The sequence below is a fragment of the Dermacentor silvarum genome, chromosome 4 (assembly GCF_013339745.2).
Source record: "Dermacentor silvarum isolate Dsil-2018 chromosome 4, BIME_Dsil_1.4, whole genome shotgun sequence".
NCBI classification, from domain to species: domain Eukaryota; kingdom Metazoa; phylum Arthropoda; class Arachnida; order Ixodida; family Ixodidae; genus Dermacentor; species Dermacentor silvarum.
Window position 1 is genome coordinate 214,916,040 of NC_051157.2, and position 20,515 is coordinate 214,936,554.

At 47.9% G+C, this 20,515-nt stretch overlaps 1 long non-coding RNA gene across 1 annotated transcript; it reads right to left on the reverse strand.

Annotated features, from left to right (window-relative positions):
* Positions 1 to 7,472: 7,472 nt before the first annotated feature.
* On the reverse strand, positions 7,473 to 8,362 carry LOC125944937 (uncharacterized). The gene is made up of 3 exons (XR_007466628.1): positions 8,249 to 8,362; positions 7,858 to 7,884; positions 7,473 to 7,535 (listed from the first exon to the last, which is right to left on the reverse strand). It is a non-coding gene; the product is annotated as an uncharacterized LOC125944937 (long non-coding RNA).
* Between the last annotated feature and the right edge of the window lie 12,153 nt (positions 8,363 to 20,515).

Here is a 20,515-nt window from a genome sequence, read left to right on the forward strand (position 1 = left end):
CAAATCAGTACAGAGTACAGAATTCGTCCACTGCTTTTACTATGTCATCGAAATTGCTTGTGATATTGCCCTACTTATATTTCAGTACATACATCTTGCCTTGTCCTATGCCAAATTTTCTTCTTACTGATTTCATGCTGCGTACATATTTTGCGGCTTCCTCAATGTTTTGTTGAGGAAGCCAGCAAAAGCTAAAAGCAGCTAAAGTGCGCGCACGTGGGAACTCAAATCCTTCTTAGGTTGCTTGCACACTATGCGCTAATAAACATAACTATACAGCATGAAGGAACAAATATGAGAGTACGTTAACAAAAAAAAAAATTACTTCCACAACTGGCGCCGTTTCAGGCACAACAATACAATATAACGGCGGCACATTTGGAAGGCCAACGAAGCAAAGACAAAGGTTTTGTGAACAAAATTGTGCTGCACCCCAGCAAAAGCGCGCGAGTGAGAACACAAGTATAGCACGCATTACGCCGTTAACAAAGTTCAATATTGAAGTTGAAAGCAGAGAAATATATTGGAGAGTACTTTAAAGTAACTAAAAACACTTGGACAACTGGTATTGTATCAGGCTGCAGAACAATTTAATCAACTACGGCATATTCCGGAAAGGACAAAGGTTACCTTTCGAACGATGGAATAACTGACGAGCGCGCTTTTAGATGCTAGAGCATCTTATGCTCGGGGCAGTGTCCGTTCTGCGGAATCCGCACCCATACTACGCATGCGCAAGTCTCCTCATCCTCTACTACGCAGGTGTACGCTCTCCTCTCCCCTCTCCTCTCCGCCACAGGTGGCGGCGCAGCAAATCATAATATATAACTCTGAATCTCTCCCTCCCTGAGCAAGGTCGGAGCGTTCAGAACGAACGTCAGCGTAACGCGGCCGTCGGCGTGCTTCCACGCCAGTTCAGCAACAAGATCGGCGACTTCCTGCATTTCGCGGTGTGCTCCGCGTGCAAGGAGGCTCTAACGTCGGGAAAGGTTCCGGTGATGAGCGTGAGCAACGGCTACGGATACCGCCGAAACGCGAGCACCTCCCCGCGCTGAACCCGGTCGAAGAACGGATTATCGCACCGCGACTCCCGTTCATTAGCATTCGTCGAATAACGTACGGCAACGGGCAGTACGGAATCACCTGTGCAGCAAGACCCATTGAAGCTACATTCACCGACCACAAAGCTATCGTATTCACGATACCACGCGCACCGACGCTAGGAATCACGTACGATCTCTAAATAAAGACGCAACAACCCCGTACAAACGTGTCCTCTCTTCTCATATTCTCTCACTCTAACTTTCATTGGGTTGTGTTGCCAAGTGAAACGAAACGGAAACTCGATGCGCACCCCCGCGATGCTTTCGCATCCCACCATGGTTGCCCGTAGGGAGCGCGCATTTTCTGAAGGAAATAGCGCGAACTCGTAACTGTAGCGCACCAAACGTGCGCACATGTGGCAACTTCAAACTAGTTACCTGCTAGAGCGCAATACGCCGTTGAAAATATCTATATGCCTGTTGAATGCTGCAATAGTAGAACGCTTTAATATAAAAAAAACTGCAAGCACAACTGGTACACAGCTTTCTGGTGCAGAACCATTTCAGCGATTGCGGCGCAATATGGGCACAAACGCCACATTATAATTGTAACTTCCGAAGGCTCACATTTATGCTGTTTTGCATTGGCTCATAAAACAAAACAAAAAAGGAACGAAAGAAATTTGTGCACTAAGTCGGCGCGCAATCATGCAAGGCGAAGTATACAGCAGTGCATCTGCGGCGCAACCACAGAGAAAGATGTCTCATCGGGCGCGTGAGAGAAAGACATGCGAGCAAGTACACAAAATCCCCGCGAGACAAACGAAATGGCTTTCTGACACTCCAGAGCAGACATATCATTCGCATGCATCACGGTGCGATTAAGTTTGGAGAAAACAATGCGACGTACCAGAAGTAGATGAAGAAACGTGGCCCAAGTGGCTTCCAATTGACATCGCCAAGGCAAATTCGCAGAGCCTTCAGGGCCGGTAATTTGTAGCGATGCCTTATGCCTTATTCTATACTCTTATCATCCACCGCTCACGGCCGGCTGATCCCGTTGATAATGTGAGCGGACCGTCGCTCTGACCACTGACCAGCGCGACAAGCATTAGCATCGAAAGCCATCGCTAAAAAATACCGTCCCGAAATGGCGAGACTGGGACGGAGCGCATGGTGGGCCGGCTGCTCCTTGCGGTATCTGCGCCACTCTGCGCATGCCCGGTTTCTCCCTTAGACCGTAACACAACGTAAACGTAACGTTTACTTGGCGACACGCATTTTTTCCGTAATATTGGACGTCAAATAACGATATTTTTAGATGCGAAGCAGCTTATGGTCGGGGCTATGTCACTCCCTCCCTCTCTCCGCCGGTGGAGTCCACACCCGCACTGCGCACGCGCATCCTCCTCCCCCTCTCCTTGTCTCTCTCTCTCCTCTCGGCATCCTCCTCTCCAACGCTCCTCTCCTCTCCGGATTGCGCAACGAATGGCAACACCTGCGGCTCCGCGCGCGATAATGCGAAGGAGCTTAGGTTAGAGGCGCGAAGGTAGGCGCTGCATACTCCGCTGGGGGCGCCACAACGCGCAGAACTGTTGTCGACGCCGTCGGCGTTTTATCCGCATTCACACAGAACGCGCGTGGCGTTGGTGACTGCTGCCGGTGCCTCTGGGGGCGGCTCGGAGGTTTTCGACGAGATCAGCCATTACTCGTCGAGGAGCGTCGGAAATCTTACCTACGCAACGCCGCGATGAGTGCCACGGACAGCGCCAGCGTTAACGCTAGTGTCAGCGCCGTGGTCGACTCCATGGCTGCTTCGCATACTACTCAGGGTTTCCCTACGGGAAGATGGTGTAATTTTTATTGCGATAGCAATTATATGGACACTTCAACCGGATTTCTGCCGTCGCCGTCGTCGTCGCCGTCGTCGTCGCCGTCGCCATGAGGTTCCCTATAGATAAAATCTTCGCCGCGCGCCATATGCCCGAGCGAGCAGCATGCGGGGACGCGCGCTATCACGGAGAACGAACGCACGCAATCACCCACGCGCAAGCAAAGACGCGGGAAGACAGCGCCGGGGGGCGCGCGGGGGGGGGGGGGCGCACTTCTACTCTGCCAACAACCGCGCTCGTCGTTCGCTCGCCCGCACAGTCTCTTATCTCCACACACCTCTGACCTTTCTATGTGCTGTGCTGTGCATTCGCCGCTCAGTTTCCGTTGAAGCGATAGACCGCACGCACCTTCGCCCGCTGCGGTATGCGCTTGCTGCCAGCGTTTTGACAGTCGTTGGCTGCAGTCATTCAGTATAATCTATTCATGTTTGTTTGTGCGCGCTCACACCACGATTGTTCATTCAGTTAGTAATAGTCGGGCCACATTTTCCAACGCACGCTACACATGCAATGCTGCCCAGATCGGCAGTGCAGCACTACAGGTGTGCCCCTTCGCACGCGCTGCCACGGTAAGCGCTTCTCATCAACACCACCGTTTCACACGCGCCTTTCGTGGTCATCGAGTCTCTCTTCATGTCGGTCTACTTACGCCGCAGCACACCTGCTTACTTAATCAGCTCATGTTTACTACAATTCATATTGCCACCAAGGCCGCTCATCTTACTTCGTATGACATTGCTGTGTTGCTATCGCAATCATTGCTTCGCCTTAGGGCGAAACTGTGACATTTTTTACAGTGTCTTTGCAAGTAACAGTAGCAGAGGATTGTGACATATCAGAAAAATCGTCCTGACCTTCGGGCAGACTGACATCGAAGCAGATGGTGGTCTCAGTGGGAGGATCTTGGCCAGGTGGAAGCTAGAAATTCACCGAAGACGGAGTATAGTTCGGACCTGTGGCAGTTCCAGGGTGCAATACAGAGCCAGAGGGTATACCTCGAGGCTGGTTACCGTTGCTTGCATCTGCAGTTGTTGGTCTGCCGTGATACCAGGCTTAATCTCAGGGGACTTGATAGGGTGCGATCCCAGGGACGCCGCACCCGTTCTGGAATCATGTCCGACGCTCAGAAGTTCAGTGTGCAAGAGGATAAGCAGCCGCCGAGGCACATAACTAAGAAAACACTGCACGGAGATGTGTGCGAGATATGTTATAACCAAACTGCGCTAAAAAACGCACCGCTGTGTTGTTTAATCTTTTGCACATGACCGCCGTTTTCATCCATTGGAGCACCAAATATAACTGGATCGCCCATGTAGTTCGTCGCAGAACTTGGGAATAAATATCTTGAAATCAGCGTTATAACGAAAATGTGTTGGCCTTACGAAATCACTGGCTCGAATTCCTAAATTACAATATCTGCACTGAGAATGTAATTAGGAACTTAATTAGTGCACTTGCTATAAAAATGTCACAGTTTCGCCTAAGGGCGAAGCAATGAATGCGATAGCAACACCGCACTGTCTACTATGTAAGGTGAGCGGCTTTGGTAGCACTACGAATTGTAGTAAACATGAGCTGATTAAGTAAGCAGGGTGCTGCGGCGTAAGTAGACCGACATGAAGAGAGACTCGATGACCACGAGAAGCGCTTCCCGTGGGCAGCGCGTGCGAAGGGACACACCTGTAGCGCTGCACTGCTGATCCGGGCAGCATTGCATGTGTAGCGTGCGTTGGAAAATGTGGCCCGACTATTACTAACTGAATGAACAAGCGTGGTGTGAGCGCGCACAAACAAACATGAATAGATCACACTGAATGACTGCAGACAACGACTGTCAAAACGCTGGCAGCAAGCGCATACCGCAGCGGGCGAAGGTACGTGCGGTCTATCGCTTCAACGGAAACTGAGCGGCGAATGCAACAGCACAGCACATAGAAAGGTCAGAGGCGTGTGGAGATAAGAGGACTGTGCGGGCGAGGCGAACGACGAGCGCGGTTGTTGGCAGAGTAGAAGTGCGCCCCCCCCCCCCCCCCCGCGCTCCCCCCAGCGCTGTCTTCCCGCGTCTTTGCTTGCGCGTGGGTGATTGCGTGCGTTCGCTCTCCGTGATAGCGCGCGTCCCCGCACGCTTCCGCTCGGGCATACGGCGCGCGGCGAAGATTTTATCGATAGGGAACCTCATGGCGACGGCGACGGCGACGGCACAAATCCGGTTGAAGTGTCCATATAATTGCTATCGCAATAAATAAGGTGATTATGCCTTTGGATTTCGCTAGGAAGTAGACTCGCCATCTTTGGGTAATCCATCTCAAGGAATTGCGCTACCTGCCACAGGTGATTTAAAAAGAATCTGTATTGTATAGACAAAGACGCCCGGTATATCAGTTGCTGGTGTTCTTAGGACTTCCAAACCCTTGAATAAATATTGTCTGCATCCACATAATATTGACTGAACAAACATGCTGAGAAAACGCCGCAGTTTTAAGGGACACTAAGCGCAAATACTAACTCCACAAAGCTGTTTAAATACCATTCCAGAAACCTCGCAACGCTTGTTTCATGCCAATAAAAGACTTAATTTACAAGAAAATTGCATCTGAATGGTTTAAATACCTTTATCGCAATTCAAATCTCCCGCCATCCAACCGAGTATTGTGGGGACAAGGTCGATCCAAATAGGTCGCGAAGCTTCGTGCGAAAACCGGTTCAGAATGAATTGTCGCCGACATCAGCAAAGGTAGTTATGAGAGCAGCGATTGAAGCGCGACTATGTTTAGAGGGAAGAAACATTGGGAAAGAAAGCGAATTTATTGAAAGCGAGAGACAGTTAGATTCATTCAATGAAATAAAATGCCTGATCAATTTTATATAAGCATGGCGAGAAAAGAAGATACAACGCTATTTTACTTGATCATTTTCAATAAATACGTGTTTTAAGCGCGCACTATCAGAGCGCCCACCGATAGCGGCGGGCGTTGACGCCAGTTGACGCCGCTATCACTTGCAATACAATGCAGCTCTTGAAGTGTGCAGAATGGCGCGCTCGTATAATTCACCTGTTAGAATACGCCTCACATGTTGTGTTGTTTTGCTTGTCGACGTTTGCCTGAATTTGGTGGCGCGGGTAGTTTCATTGTTTCTTAACCTGTTCAGTGAAAAGTTATCAGTTGCGACCGCCAGATAATTGTTTACTTTAGTTGTTTTCGTGCGACATCGCTGACCTACGGGCTTGGCGTCGGACGAAAGGGCGAGCACTCTCTTCCCTTCTCACACAGTGTTCCCTTCTCACAAGTGTTCCCTTCTCACACAGATGGCGCTAAGCCCCATGAACCGCGATGAACCGCCATGTTTTGAACGTATGGGCTTGTATGGAAGCTTTGCTACCAGGTAAATTACCTTGGTGGGGACGTTGCATAGGCCACCGCCGCCCTTCGGTGCCGTCGGTCGGTAAAACGGTGCCCGACAGACGGCGGTAAGGTTTTCTGCACAAAACGCACGCGCGGGCCTATGGAAATACCGAGCCAAGTGGAATCGCTGCTGCGGCTGCTTTTGGTCAAGTGGCGTGCACCGTTCGGGCAGTTCGCGACATCACATGGAAGCGGATTTCTCTGCTACTTGCAGTTTGCGCGAGTTTAGCGAGCCAAAAAGCCAGCGCAGCACAACGCGATAACGAAATTATTGTCGCGTAGTAGTGACGGTGAAGAAAACAGTCGCAAAACTGTGAATGACGAAGCGAACTTTTTATTGGGCGAACCTGTGGCCACAAAAGCAAGTTGCACTCGAAGGACAACGATAGCGGCGAACACAGCCGGCGATCGTCAAAATCTGATCAGCAGCGAAACGCGTCGGCTTTTACACATGAATCATCGAAGGTTTCAGATTAATCCCTGGTCCCCGCATGTCTTCCAGAAAGTACTAGAAAGGGAAAAGAAAACCACGCGTAATAGAGAGCAAAACAGTATCAAAGCAACAAAGTACCCCAGTGAACGATTAATGTACCATAGATGTCCATAGAACATCATGTTTGAGACATTGCACACATGCTATCGATATCTATATTTCTCCAAACAATATTGCAAATACGTACCATGGATAATCTAAGTCCCATCCAGATCACATTGCTCTAACGTTGAAAGGATGTCGCAGCTGGACATAAGTAACCTCTAATAGATGTTCTTTTTGGGGATGCAGGAGGTCCATAGAACATCTAGTGGATCTTTCCTGCTGACGCTATAATGAGCTGTATACCTGCGAGTGCCACAGCAGATGTACTATTGAATACAAATGAAATGCGAACAGCAGAGTGTGTGGCCAAAACGTAACTAAAAACACGGTGTGTGGCGTCGGCCAGCGATGATTGTACACATGCATGTGGTTTCGATGCGGAGTGCGGGGCTGCTTGTCCTAGTGCGTATTACGTCACCTGTATTTGTTTGAAGCTTGTATTCTTTGAAGCTTGTATTTGAAGTTTGTTTGAAGCTTGTATTTAAGAACTAGTAGCGCAATGAATTCAGAACAGATATGTTGAATGAATTAGTACCTCGTGCCTGTGTATTATCAGACACATGAGCAGCCTCCTTTGTGCACATCCAGTCTTCATTATCTGTTCAACGAAAAATTGATTTTTAAGGTGTGTTTCACACCCTAGGAAAACATGCAGGCTTCAGTTAAACATAAAACTTAAATACAATGTAAAGAAGCATTCTTGCATTGTGCCCTCCTAGTCTCCTAGTCTAGCAAGAAGTGTTATTTCTGGTCTTCACACTTCAGTGTGCTATCTACCTCTAAAGAAGGAAAGCCACGAGACATACCAGATGAGTCCTGTGACAGAGATAAATCTTCTGCACAACAGAAAACAAGCACTTAGTTACATATACTAAACAAGAAAAAAACATGATACTTAAAAGATAAATAAGAGACTGTACCTTCTCGAAGGTCATTCTCCTGACTATCTGCAAGAGAACAAAGGCTCTGTGAGCTTTCGAGTCATTTACATAATAAAGTGATCTGAACTTAGTTCCAAATGAATGTTTTGATGGATTTGTTGAGGACATACAGAATTGCAACCACCACACCCAATTTCTGCCTATTTTTAACAGTATACCGTCCTCAATTGCCCCGCCCACATACAAAAATCTGTGTTATCTTTTTTGATGTGCAATATTGTGTCACAAACTATGTAATAATGAAAATGAAAGAAAGCTAGTCAAGTTAGTGATTTCAAGCTGATTATTGCATGCATGTATTGGGGGAAGAGACATCTTCCTCGAAGGAAAAAAAAGTTTTTGAACTGCTCAGCTTTATAACTTCCGTTACCTTGGCTTCTTGAGGGCCCTGGGAAATTATGTGGTGGCTTTGGAGCATTGCACATCTCTTGATCAACGTAGCGACTTGGCTTGTGAATTTTTCTTTTCTTGAGTTCTTGCTCCATATCAAAATCCGATGAGTATTCTGCCATAGGGAGCTTTCTGGGACCATCCTCGTAGTTATCTGTAAATCAGAAAAAGAACACAAAATCCTGTATATTTTTAGTTCTGAATTAAATACATTCAACTTAGTCTTACCAAAGGTTCCCTTGATTGTGATGTGTTACTTCCAGCTTTCCCTTGGCTCATAGCAATTCTTAATTGCTGTCTGGCACCCAGGACCAGGAGGCCAGAAACAGTACTTGCCCACTACCCATGTTGCAGGAACAAGCTCTATGCTTTTTTCATCCACGAACTCCACCAGGCAGTACTTCATCTGAAAATTGCTCAGCTTTGAAGGACTAATCCAGAAACCATAAAAAAGCAGTACAGAATACTGCCCATGCCTGCTCAAAGACGTGCCAACTACAAGACGCCGCAGCTAATAAATAACATGTTTTCCCAAGAGGACTGGATAACTAGAACGACTTCAAGTCTTTCATATTTCTTGCACGGTTTGAAAACAAATGCATCCTTCGTACACCAACAAGGCCAATTTCCTAATACTGTACAAAAAACAATACCACGCAAAAGACATACTAGGGTCTGGTGAAACTACTAAGGACCTGAAGAGAACAACACTCGAGTGGACCGGCCATGCAATTTTGAGTATCCACTCTTGAGAAGCAACAAGAATACCAGCATAGTAAACAAGCCTCACTACACACTTGTCCTGCCTCACTTAAAGAAACCAGCAAGAGAATACAAGATGTAAAAGAACTAACATAGCGATAAGAAAGTACATAATACAAGAAGTCTTTCCTATATTGGCATAATACAGTGCTTGTTAAAATCACTGCTCATAATTCAAGCTAGATCAGAAAAGCATACACTATGCCGTATGCAACAGTGGCAAAACTACAAATTTGTCTTTGTATGGCAGCTTGACAAGTTTCTTTTTTACTTTTTCAACAGGCGAACACTTTACGCAAGAAAGTTTGCTGACAATAGCAATTCCAAGTCTTGTTGAGTCCAACGGGTAGCTGTAAAATGGTTCACTGTTACAGAACCCGCCAAATATGCATGGTTTGACGTCTGATCTCTTGTGAGCGAAGCCCTCAGCAATCACAATGTCTTCATCAACTTGGCAGCAATTGTCGGATGGTTTCAAGCTTAACGTGAAGGACTGAAACTTTACAGCATTGTATTTAGGAAATTTATAGTCAACTAGTACATTTCCTTCTGTACTCTCTCCCAATACAGTGAATGGAGTTGACTGACGAATAAAAACATCAGCCTCATGCTTCTGCATACGGTTTTCTTCCAAGCGGTTATAGAGCTGGCTAAGACGACAGCCAGGTTTGCGCAATAGTATATGATGCAAGTGCATGTTGTTTTCAAAGGGGAAAGCAGAAAATGCATCCAGAGGGCCATACAAACGGGCATCCTCTGCAAGATGCAACAAACAGTGCACATTGTATGACACCTCCTCTTCGCCATAGAGCTGTACAAATCCTTTCACAAAGTGCTTGAGGAGTGTCTCTGCAAAACCCGCATGATCCTGGCGAAGTGATCGAGTACTCAGTATACTAATTGCGACATGAAGTACCAAAAATTTGAGTAGACAGCTTCAGATAGCACATTTTTGAGGATTATGGGCCCAGTGTAATGAAGAAGTGCCCTGAACTCTGTTGCTTTCCAGGGATCTTTCTCTTCCAGTGTTCTCGGTTTCCTCATAAACTCCATAGGGACATGTTTTTCCAATGCAACATTTCTTACAGATATTTCTTTGCGATATGTAGGGCCTAGTCTAAACACTAAGGGCCCTGAAAGCCATGTATTGACGAGCTTTCTCACAACTCCGAGGTAGACTAGGTGCATTGGGTCTAAAGGCACACTATTGATGGAGTAAATTGGTAGTTCCATTAACAATGATACACCCTGATGATGCTCCAGGTCTGTTTGGTCCCAGAATGACTGATCTGTTCGCAGCATAGCTGATGCAGCAGGAAAAAACATCTTTTCTTTGTAGCTACCTCTACGGTACATTTTGGGCACCCTGAGTAACCACTGTGTCCTTTAGTTTTAACCCTTTAAGGCCCAGTGATTCCAAATGGAATCATCAATTTTGTAGCTCAGTGGGCAACCCCGGGTTAAAAGAAAAAGGTTGTTCTTACGCTATAACTCATATTTAGCCCTTGCTCTACATATGCTGGCAAGCTGGTAGACTCAAGGAAGTTCTGTCACCTCTGAACAAAAAAGTAAAAGAATCGCTTGCACTGTTCCTGCCATTAGCTGAGATCCCCTCTTCTTTTCACCGTGCAGAGGTATGACAATTATTTTATTTTTGTCTCGAACATTTCGATTTGAACTAGTAGGTGCTATGCTATCCTTTCGCAGTAAATTTATTCGGCGAAAAGTATTTGCGGGTACCGGAGATCTTTGCGAATCTTGATGATTCCAAATGGAATCATTGGGACGTAGCGGCCCCGACTACTCACGCGATACATTTTCGATTGACGTTACCTCACTGACTAAATCGCGTGTTTGTTCGCGCTCAAACGGCGTTTCCATGCCGTACTTGGCCATATTTTGGGCGCGTGTTACCTGATGGATCATTATCGCGTCAGGAGCCTGTATTATTGGTGGAGCCTTGCTCAGCTTTTTGTGATTTTATGCTGTTGATATGAGCTTATGTCGTGTAGATAATTTTTTTGGGGGGAAATTTCTCCACAATACGGAAACAATTTCTTTCGGAACAGATGGCGACAATCAGCGCATGCGAGTTTTATTGAAAAAAGAAAGAAGACGCGAGGCTTGTGTTGATCCCTCGAGGTGACATTGATTCGTCCGATGAAAAAGAAGTCATTGCGCAAACTATAAAAAATTAAGAATGTGCTCTTACTCCCGCATTCGGTGCAAGAAGTGTGGCACGCACCTCTGCCTCAACAAAAAAAAAAGAATTGCTTCAAAGAATTTCATCTAAAATAGACTTTTCACGTATCGTTTGAAACGACGCATTTCAACTCCACCAAGTCCCACTGATTCCAATTCGAATCATTTAATAAGTTTTGATTGAAAAGTGTGAGCACAGATTTTTTTATTCTTTTTAAGTACCTCGTTCATGCACATCTCAAATTGTAAAGACCAATTTTTTACAATGAACAGAATTAATTTGGGCCTGAAAGGGTTAAATATGAAGGCTCCAGCTGGGGAATCACATATGAATTTTCTGATTTCTACATTAAGAGGCTTGTCTATAACTGAAATTCCCTTCAAAAGCAAGTGTTTGAGCTCATCTACAAAAGGTTACGAAACGCATTGGCACAGTCAGACTTTGATGAACCGACAAATCCACCAACAATGATTGGACCCATGGTACTTTCATGACCAGGGCAATCAAAATGTGCCAAGCACTGAATTGGCCAGAGTTGTTCCCGCGACCTTTTCGACAGAGGCATGCCATCAATGTTGAATGAAAGGCTGACTTTTTGAGCGCTGTGTACTTCACCAAGTAAGCTGCTCAACCCTTTCTCTAGTCCAAAATGGCAGTACTGTCCAGGAGGCAGATAAGTAACATCGGCGACAACAGCAGTTGCACGAGGTGTTTTGAGCAAGGTTCTAGCGTCCTTTATAAGAATGGAAAAACAGATATGAGTTTTCAAAAGAACCAGTAGAGCTGAGAGACATTGATGAGTAATGTTGTTGTCAACTGCCCATCTTGGCAACTCCGAGGGAAAATTGTAACTCGCATTACAGCTTCCCTGCTCAGCATGGTAAACCGAATTTTTGTGAGTGCCTGGCTGCGGACCGTCAGTCATTTGATCACTTTCGGACCAAATTCTGACCCTCAGCTCGTGCTCAACATCACTGCTATCAACGGGGCTCTGAATTTCAGAAACGCACTCCAAGACACAATTTGGATTTTGCTGGGAAGGCGAAACGCTTTCGCTGCTAAAGGGGAAATTCAAGCTGCGAACAGGGGACAGTTCACGAGCACTTTGCTGAGAAGATGAACGGCTTTTACAGCCAGTGGGTGAATTAGAGCTGTGAACAGCTATTTCTTGAATGCATTCTTCATTGCAAGCAGTCCCAACTGAAATTTCAGTTGAATGCTCCGTCACTGCAAGATTCAAGCTTGAAGGTCTTTCCAAAATTGCCGCGACTTCGAGACGAGCTCTGTTGCGAACATGGCGCTTTGTCCAGCTGAGCTTCGGTATGCTGTAGAAAACAATAACCAAACGCAAAATTAAACAATGCTAATGAAGGCTACCATCACGAAAAGGAAATCACAAATTCTAACGCTGAGCTTTTCAAGGTTGCTGCACCATTAATGCCGTTACGAACTCTATGGTTACGGAATCATGATGGCGAACCTCAACCCCCAATGCAGTCTAAGAAGCGTCAACTCAATTTACCTTTACGTTGCGTAGAACAGGATGAAGGCTCTCGAAGCTTGTGTCTTTCGGGCTCACAACAAACTATTAAATAAAGAAGGCTCTGAAAACGACGACCCGGGCGGCTCGGAACACAGCAGCACCATAGACCAAAAGCTGTAATAAAATGCGCGCGAACGAGTGGCGAGCGGCTACGAGCGGCAAATGGTGCTGGCGATGTACAAGCACGAACTTGTACAAGCACGCAGTTAATGTAAGTTATCTAACGCAATCACAACTTTATTTTTAAGGTATACATGTACATGTATACTTCACTTTTTTATAAAATGGCTTTAAAGAGCAGGCTGTTCTTTTTGGTTTTGCTAGTGACAATGTGTTGATGATGAAACCAAAACTAGGCAGATGTGATACCGAAACCGCGTTTTCTTAACTTCCATGGGGCATCCACATCACTCAAAAGAGCTTATCACGGGGCTCTAGACTGCTATTGCAGGATGGGCGTTACGATCACTTATGGTAAAGTTAATTAAATGAATTTTTGTAATTTATCTGAGAGACGCCTATCTATTTAACTAGTGTCCGCCGCGCTGAATTGACGATCGAATGAATAAAACACTTTCACATCGATTAAATTTGTTTCCAATAATAGCACCTCGTATTAATGCGCAAGCATTCTTCAGCGAGTACCCCAGGAAAATCTCTCCGTGACGCAAAAAGTGTGATGCCTTGCATCTGCACTAAAATGCGTAATTTCCGAATACATTTATTCGTTATAATAGTGCAAATGTAGATGATTGGCAGCTTTATAAGCAATAAGGAACAATAAAAAATACTGTAGCTTGCACTAGTGGCGCAAGGCTAAAGAAACAGCGCAGCTGATCGGCACATAGATCTACCAAATCATCCCCAACATTTGCCGAAATTGATTGATTTTTGATTGATTATCGATTACCTATTGATTGGCTATCCATTGGCTATCGGAAAGTATTGGCTACGTAATTGGGCTAGTCTATGCACTACCAAGTAATTCCCAGCATTTTGAGGAATTTATTGATTATTGATCGATTACCTATTGATAGGATATCGCAATGTATTGACCACGTATTTCGGCTAGGCTAAGCACTACCAAGCCATTACCCCTATTTTCGAAATGTATTGATTATTGATCGATTATCGATTAGCTATTGATTGGCTATCGCAAGGTATTGGCCACGTACTTGAGCTAGACTGAGCACTATAAGTCATTCCCAGCACTTTGAAGAATTTATTGATTATTGATCGATTATCGATTACCTTTTCATTGGCTATCGCAAGGTATTGGCCACGTATTTGGGCTAGCTAAGCGGTACCAAGTCATCACCCCTATTTTTCGGAAGGTATTGATTATTGACCGATTATCGATTAGCTATTGAATGGCTATCGCAAGGTATTGGCCACGTATTTGAGTTGGACTAAGCACTATAAGTCATCCCCAGCATTTTCCAGAATTTATTAATTATTGATCTATTACCGAATAGGCATTGATAGCATGGCTAGCGCAAGGTATTGGCCACGTATTTTGGCTAGAATAAGCACTACCAAGTTATCCCCAGCATTTTCCAGAATTTATTGATTATTGATAGATTATGAATTAGCTATTGATTGGCTATTATTGGTCATCACAAGGTATTGACCACGTATTTTGACTAGGCTTAAACACCTTCGCTCTGGTCACAATGTGCCATTGTGTTTGGACCCTTTCTGCACTACTGCCAGGATTTGGGGGTATGCTTCGCATACTTAGACAACTCCAGTGGAATTTCTGCTGTAATATGTGTGCTGCTGTCGCTTACATCTAAAGCACGTCCATGGTTCACACGTCGTAGATGTATGTTAGACATCCAGAATAGAAAGCCAAAGAACGTCCTTTGAACAGCCACATAGCACGAAGCACGAAGCACATCCATTAGATGTTTATAGAATGTCGCTTTTCGTCTTGGACCTTTCGACCTTACCAGTACGTCCTATGGACATTCGTGGTTTACTGGGTGGGACCCAAGTTCTTCAGTGGGCGTAGAAAGGCTTCAGACGCAGCACACCACATGGATGACTTCAGGTCGTGCGCCAATACGTCGTATGATCTTATAGGGTCCGAAATAGCGACGTAACAGTTTCTCGCTTAAGCCTCGTCGGCGTATCGGAGTCCAGACCCAAACTGTCGCTGGGCTGATACTCGACGTAGCGTCGTCGAAGATTGTAGTGCCGGCTGTCGGTCCTCTGCTGCTTCTTGATGGGCAGGCGGGCGAGCTGTTGACCTTTTTCGGCACGCTGCAAATAGATGGCAACGTCGAGATTTTCTTCGTCGGTGACGTCCAACCCGGCATGGCGTCAAGCGTCGTTGCCGGGTTCCTTCCGTATACCAGGTTGAACGGCGTCATGAGCGTCGTTTCTTGCACGGCCGTGTTGTATGCGAAGGTCGCGTACGGAAGGAATCCATCCCACGTCTTGTGTTCGACGTCGACGTACACTACATTGCCAGCATGTCGGCGATGGTCTTAATTAGGCGCTCGGTGAGGCCATTCGTCTGCAGGTGGTAGGCGGTGGTCCGGCGATGGCTTAACTGGCTGTCCCGCAGGATGGCTAGAGTTAGTTATGCCGTAAACACCGTACCTCTGTCGGTGATGAAGACTTCTGGGGCACCGTGACGCAAGAGGATGTTCGCAACGACGAATCTGGCTACCTCGGCGGCACTGCTTTGGGCAAGGCTTTTGTTTCGGCGTAGCGGTTGAGGTAGTCCGTAGCTACGGCGATCCAATTATTCCTGGACGTCCACGTCGGGAAAGGCCCCAGTAAGTCCATACCGATTTGTTGGAACTGTCGGCGAGGTGGTTCGATCGGCTGTAGAAGTCCGGCTGGCCTTGCCGGCGGTGTTTTGCGTCGCTTACAGTCTCGGCATGTCTTTACGTAATGGGCGACGTCGGCAGTGAGGCGAGGCCAGTAGTATGTTTCTTGTATCCTCGCGAGCGTGCGGGAAGAACCAAGGTGTCCAGCCTTTGGGTCGTCATGGAGAGCTTGCAGAACCTCTGGGCGCAATGCTGAAGATACCATGAGGAGGTAGTTGGCTCGGAGTGGCGAGAAGTTCTTCTTTAGGAGAACGTCGTTGTGCAAAAAAAAAAAAAAAAAGCATACCACGCAAATACTCGCCTGAACACCTTCGGCACAATGATGGTCTTGCCTTCCAGGTAGTCTACAAGGCTTCTAGTTACGCGTCGGCTCGCTGTTCGGCGAATTCGTCGGCACTGATGGGTCCTCAGAAAGTGTCGTCATCCTGGTCGTCCTGTGGTGCCGGTTCGATGGGGGCACGAGACAAGCAGTCGGCGTCAGAGTGCTTTCGCCCAGACTTGTAAACGACGGTGATGTCGAATGCTTGAAGTCCCGACTCCATCGTGCGAGGTGACCTGAAGGATCCTTCAAGTTAGCTAGTCAACACAAGGCGTGGTGGTCGCTCACAACTTTGAAGGGCTTCTTCACTAACGCCACGGGGGATTCCCACGGACTCTTGGACGACTGGATGATGTCGTCATGTAGCATTTCGTCGACTTCTTGCCTTATTGCCTCGCGTTCGCGCGCCGAGACGGATTGGACGGACAGATTCGTCGGTTATAATTCGGTGCTTGGCGACAGGGGTTTGTCGAATTTTTGATGACGACGAGAAGCAGTCCTTGTAATGGTGGAGCAAGGCTTTTAGCGGTTCTTCCTTATTCCTGCGAAGGTTCGCATGTACGTTGAAAGCTGGTTCAGGTACTACAGTCGTCGTTGCCGGATCTCTAGAGTCCGCGAAGGTGAAAGCACTGCTGGCTTGTACTATTTCATCAATGTAGGTGACCGTGGTGCCTTTGTTAATGTGCTTGTATTCGTGGCTGAAGTTTGTGAGCATCACTCTTGCTTTCCCTTCACGTAGCTGAGCTATGCCTCTAGCGACGCATATCTCACGGTCGAGCAGTAAGCGAAGATCGCCCTCGACGAAGCCCTCCATGTCTGCAGGCACTTCGGTACGGACGGATATCATTACGCTTGAGCGAGGCGGAACGGTGACATTCTTCAAGCTTCAAGGCATGGTAACTGGTGTTTGTATGCGGCGGTATCGCTGTGTGCGTTGAAAGCGTTATCGACTTGGACCTTTAGTCGATGATTGCATCATGTTGGTTTAGAATGTTGATGCCTGGGATGACGTGCCGGGAGCAGTGCTGCATGATTACGAAACTCGCCGGGTAAGTGGGTTGTTAACCGTGACTAGTGCTATGCAGATTCCAGCTGGCGTTATTAGGTGGCCTCCCGCTGTCCGGATATCGGGTCCTTGCCAGGCCATCTTCACCTTCTTCAACTTTGCGGCGAACGGGCCACAGAAGACGGAATAGTCAGCTCCAGTGTCGACGAGAGCGGTGACGTTATGACCATCGATTAGATCGTCTCGGTCGGTAGACAGTCGTCGAGCATTGCGGTTAAGTCGTGGCATTGGATCACGGCTGCGTCGGCTTGCTCCGCTGCTGCTACGTGGCGTCGGAAGGTCTTCTTTCGGCGGCGAAGTGTTCTCGTCAACGATCCTGCCAGGCGGTGTACGGATACCTCATCCTGATGATGCGCAAATAGTCTTCGTCTGCGGCAGAGGATCTTCGGTATTGCGTCGTACAGCAACCGAACTTCCATCGGTTGTTGCTTTTAGTTTCCCGGATAGGGGCTCACGAACCGGCCCCGGCCTGGGCCAGTGTACGGTCGGCGCTTCGGTGACAGGTAGCATCCTGGCGATGGCGAACGCGAAGGACGTTGGGGTCTCTACTGCTTTCCAGTAATGTAGTCGGGCGATGTCACGTGGCCGCTCGCCAAGCTGCGGACGTGGCGCGTTGACGGCGAACCCTCGTAGGCTCATCTCATGGTATGGGCATGGACTGTAGACATGGCCGGCTCCCGCGCAGTGATAGCAGAGCGGGCGGTGGTCGAGGGCGCGCCAAATGTCCGTCTTTCTCGGGTAGCTACGCAGGGCGACGGGCGGCCGTGCTGGCGGCTGTGCTGGTGGACGACGCAACTGTGTCGTTACGGGGCCCTGGTGCGGGCGCGGAGGGGGACCTTGACGGCGGGCGATGGCGGCATACGTCAATGCTTCCATCTAGGGTTGCGGCGATTGCGTCTGCACATCGGGAACTCCAAGTGAGCGCTGAATTTCTTCTTTGAGGATGTCGGCGATAGATGCCACTTGAGGCTGCGACCTGGGAAAGAGCTTCTGTAGTTCCTCGTGAACGACCGCTCTGATGGTCTCGCGTAGGTCTTCGCTGCCGAGTGCTTGAACGTCAATGTTTTTCGCAGCCAGTGTTGGGCGGTTATATTGCCTTGTCCGCATGTCGAGCGTCTTCTCAATGGCTGTGGCGTCGGAAATGAATTCAGCAACAGTCTTGGGCGGGTTGCGTATCAATCCGGCGAAGAGCTCTTGATTGACACCTCGCATCAAGAATCTAACTTTCTTTTCTTCAGACATGTCGGGGTCGGCGTGCTTGAACAGGCGAGTCATCTCCTCCGCGAAAATCGTGATGTTATCGTTAGGCCATGGATCTCTGGTTTCTAAGAGAACCTCGGGCCTTTCCTTTCGAGTGACACTCGTGAAGGTCCTCACGAAGTTCTCACGAAATAGGTCCCACGTCACCAGGGTGGTTTCTCTGTTATCAAAGCAGGTCCGAGCAGCGTCATCCAACGAAAAATAGACATAGTGCAGCTTGTAGCCGTCGCTCCATTTGTTCAACTACGCGGTCCTCTCGTATGTCTCCAGCCAGCTTTCAGGGTCTTCAGAATTTAAGAATTCGAGCCGGTGATTTCGTAAGGCCGACACATTTTCGGTATAACACCAATTTCAAGATATTAATTCCCAAGTTCTGCGACGAAATACTACATGGGCGATCCAGTTATTTTGTGCTTCAATGGATGAAACGGCCTCATGTTCAAAAAATTAAACAATACAGCGGTGTGTTTTTAGCGCAGTTTTCTTCTAACGTATCTCGCACACGTGTCCGTGCAGTTTTTCTTATTTATGTGCCTCGCGCTGCTTATCCTCTTGCACACTGAACTTCTGAGCGTCGGACATGATTCCAGAACGGGTGCGGCGTCCCCGCGATCGCACCCTATTAAGCCCCCTGAGATTAAGCCTGGTATCACGGCAGACCAACAACTGCAGATGCAAGCAATGGTAACCAGCCTGGAGGTTGTTGTGACTGGCGGTCCCTCGGGACAAAGGAGGCCGGCGCCGACTCAGACGCGCCAACCTGGCGCCCTTTCTCGCGGCCGAGAATTGTCACCTGGGACTGAGGGATTAGCAGTTGGTCTCCGGGCTACCTCATGCGTGGCTAAACGGCAGCGTCGCCCCTTGGTGCGGTCCCGTGAATTACCAGCGCCGCCCGAACCACGACGACGCTACGCCGACAGCTGCCTTTCGAGACAGCCACCACCCTACCTGGTTCCGCGAACTGACCGCTATGGAGAGGCGAATCTTGAAAGGGGCCCGTGTCTGGCAATCCCGGGGGAACGACATCAACGTTCGGTTCCCAAGGTGTCAACCGCTGCCTGTGTTTGGGGGCGACCTAACAAGATTGGAGGCGGAGCCCGGCGGGAAACGACGACACATCACGTGCGGGATATGGCCACCTGATCAAATACTGTCATTGGCTAAAGGAAGTAAAGTGTATTCCCTCGTCGAGTGAAAGAGGGAAACGGAAGGGATAAAACATGGGGCTTGGGTGTTGTGAGAGGCTTGAGGCTTGACCATGTAGAGCACGCTTGACGATGTAGAGCACGCTCGACCATGTTGAACGCTCGGAGATGTAAGCGCTACTACATACAAAGATGTTAGCACGTAGACGGCTCCAATATCATGGAGCCCATCTTGTAATATACCATGTACAGTGTATATAAAACAGTTTTCTAATCTCCCTGGATAACTCCTCCTCTTGGCACCTGGCACGGCACCATACATGGAACCCTTCGTGGACCCTCGGACATCGACCATTCGCAACAAGGTATACCCTCTGGCGTTGGACTGCAGCCTGGAACTGCCACAGGCCCGAACTATACTCCGTCTTCTGTGAATTTCTAGCTTCCACCTGGCCAAGATCCTCCTACTGAGACTATCTTCTGCTTCGACTCTGTCTGCCCAAAGGTCAGGACGATTTTTCTGATATGTCAGAATCCTCTGCTACGAGAGCGCAGGCCACTATCCTCCGCCGAAATCAAACTAACAGCCTTATCACTCGTCATCGCTTAGCGATCTTCACAGATGGAGAGGTTGACCTAATATGCAAAAAGTGCGACAGAAATGCCATAGCAAACCAAAGACACATTCTCTGGGAATGCGAGGGTCTTCCCCCACCCAGATAGCGTCTGCCAGCTCCCTCTGAAACGATATGGGAGACCCTAATACGGTCTCCAGAAGAAAAGCTACAAAAAGGAATCATTGCCTGGGCGGAAGAGCTAGGTCGCCGCAGACAAGCGGCCATCTACAACGCCCTGAAAATTTTCTTAATAAAGTTGTTTCCTCCTCTGTTACTGTTACTTGCAAGGACACTGTAAAAAATACCGTTATTTTCGTCCAATATTACGTAAAAAATGCGGTGTCGCCATCGTATACGTTAACTACGATATTCTCACCGTATGCCATGCCAGCGCGGCATCTCCTTTCGAGCGAGAGCCACATCGTCACCTACTGCGCCTGCGCACGCCTCTCGTTTCCCGCCGCTGAGTGAGTGTTGACGCTGCGACGAATG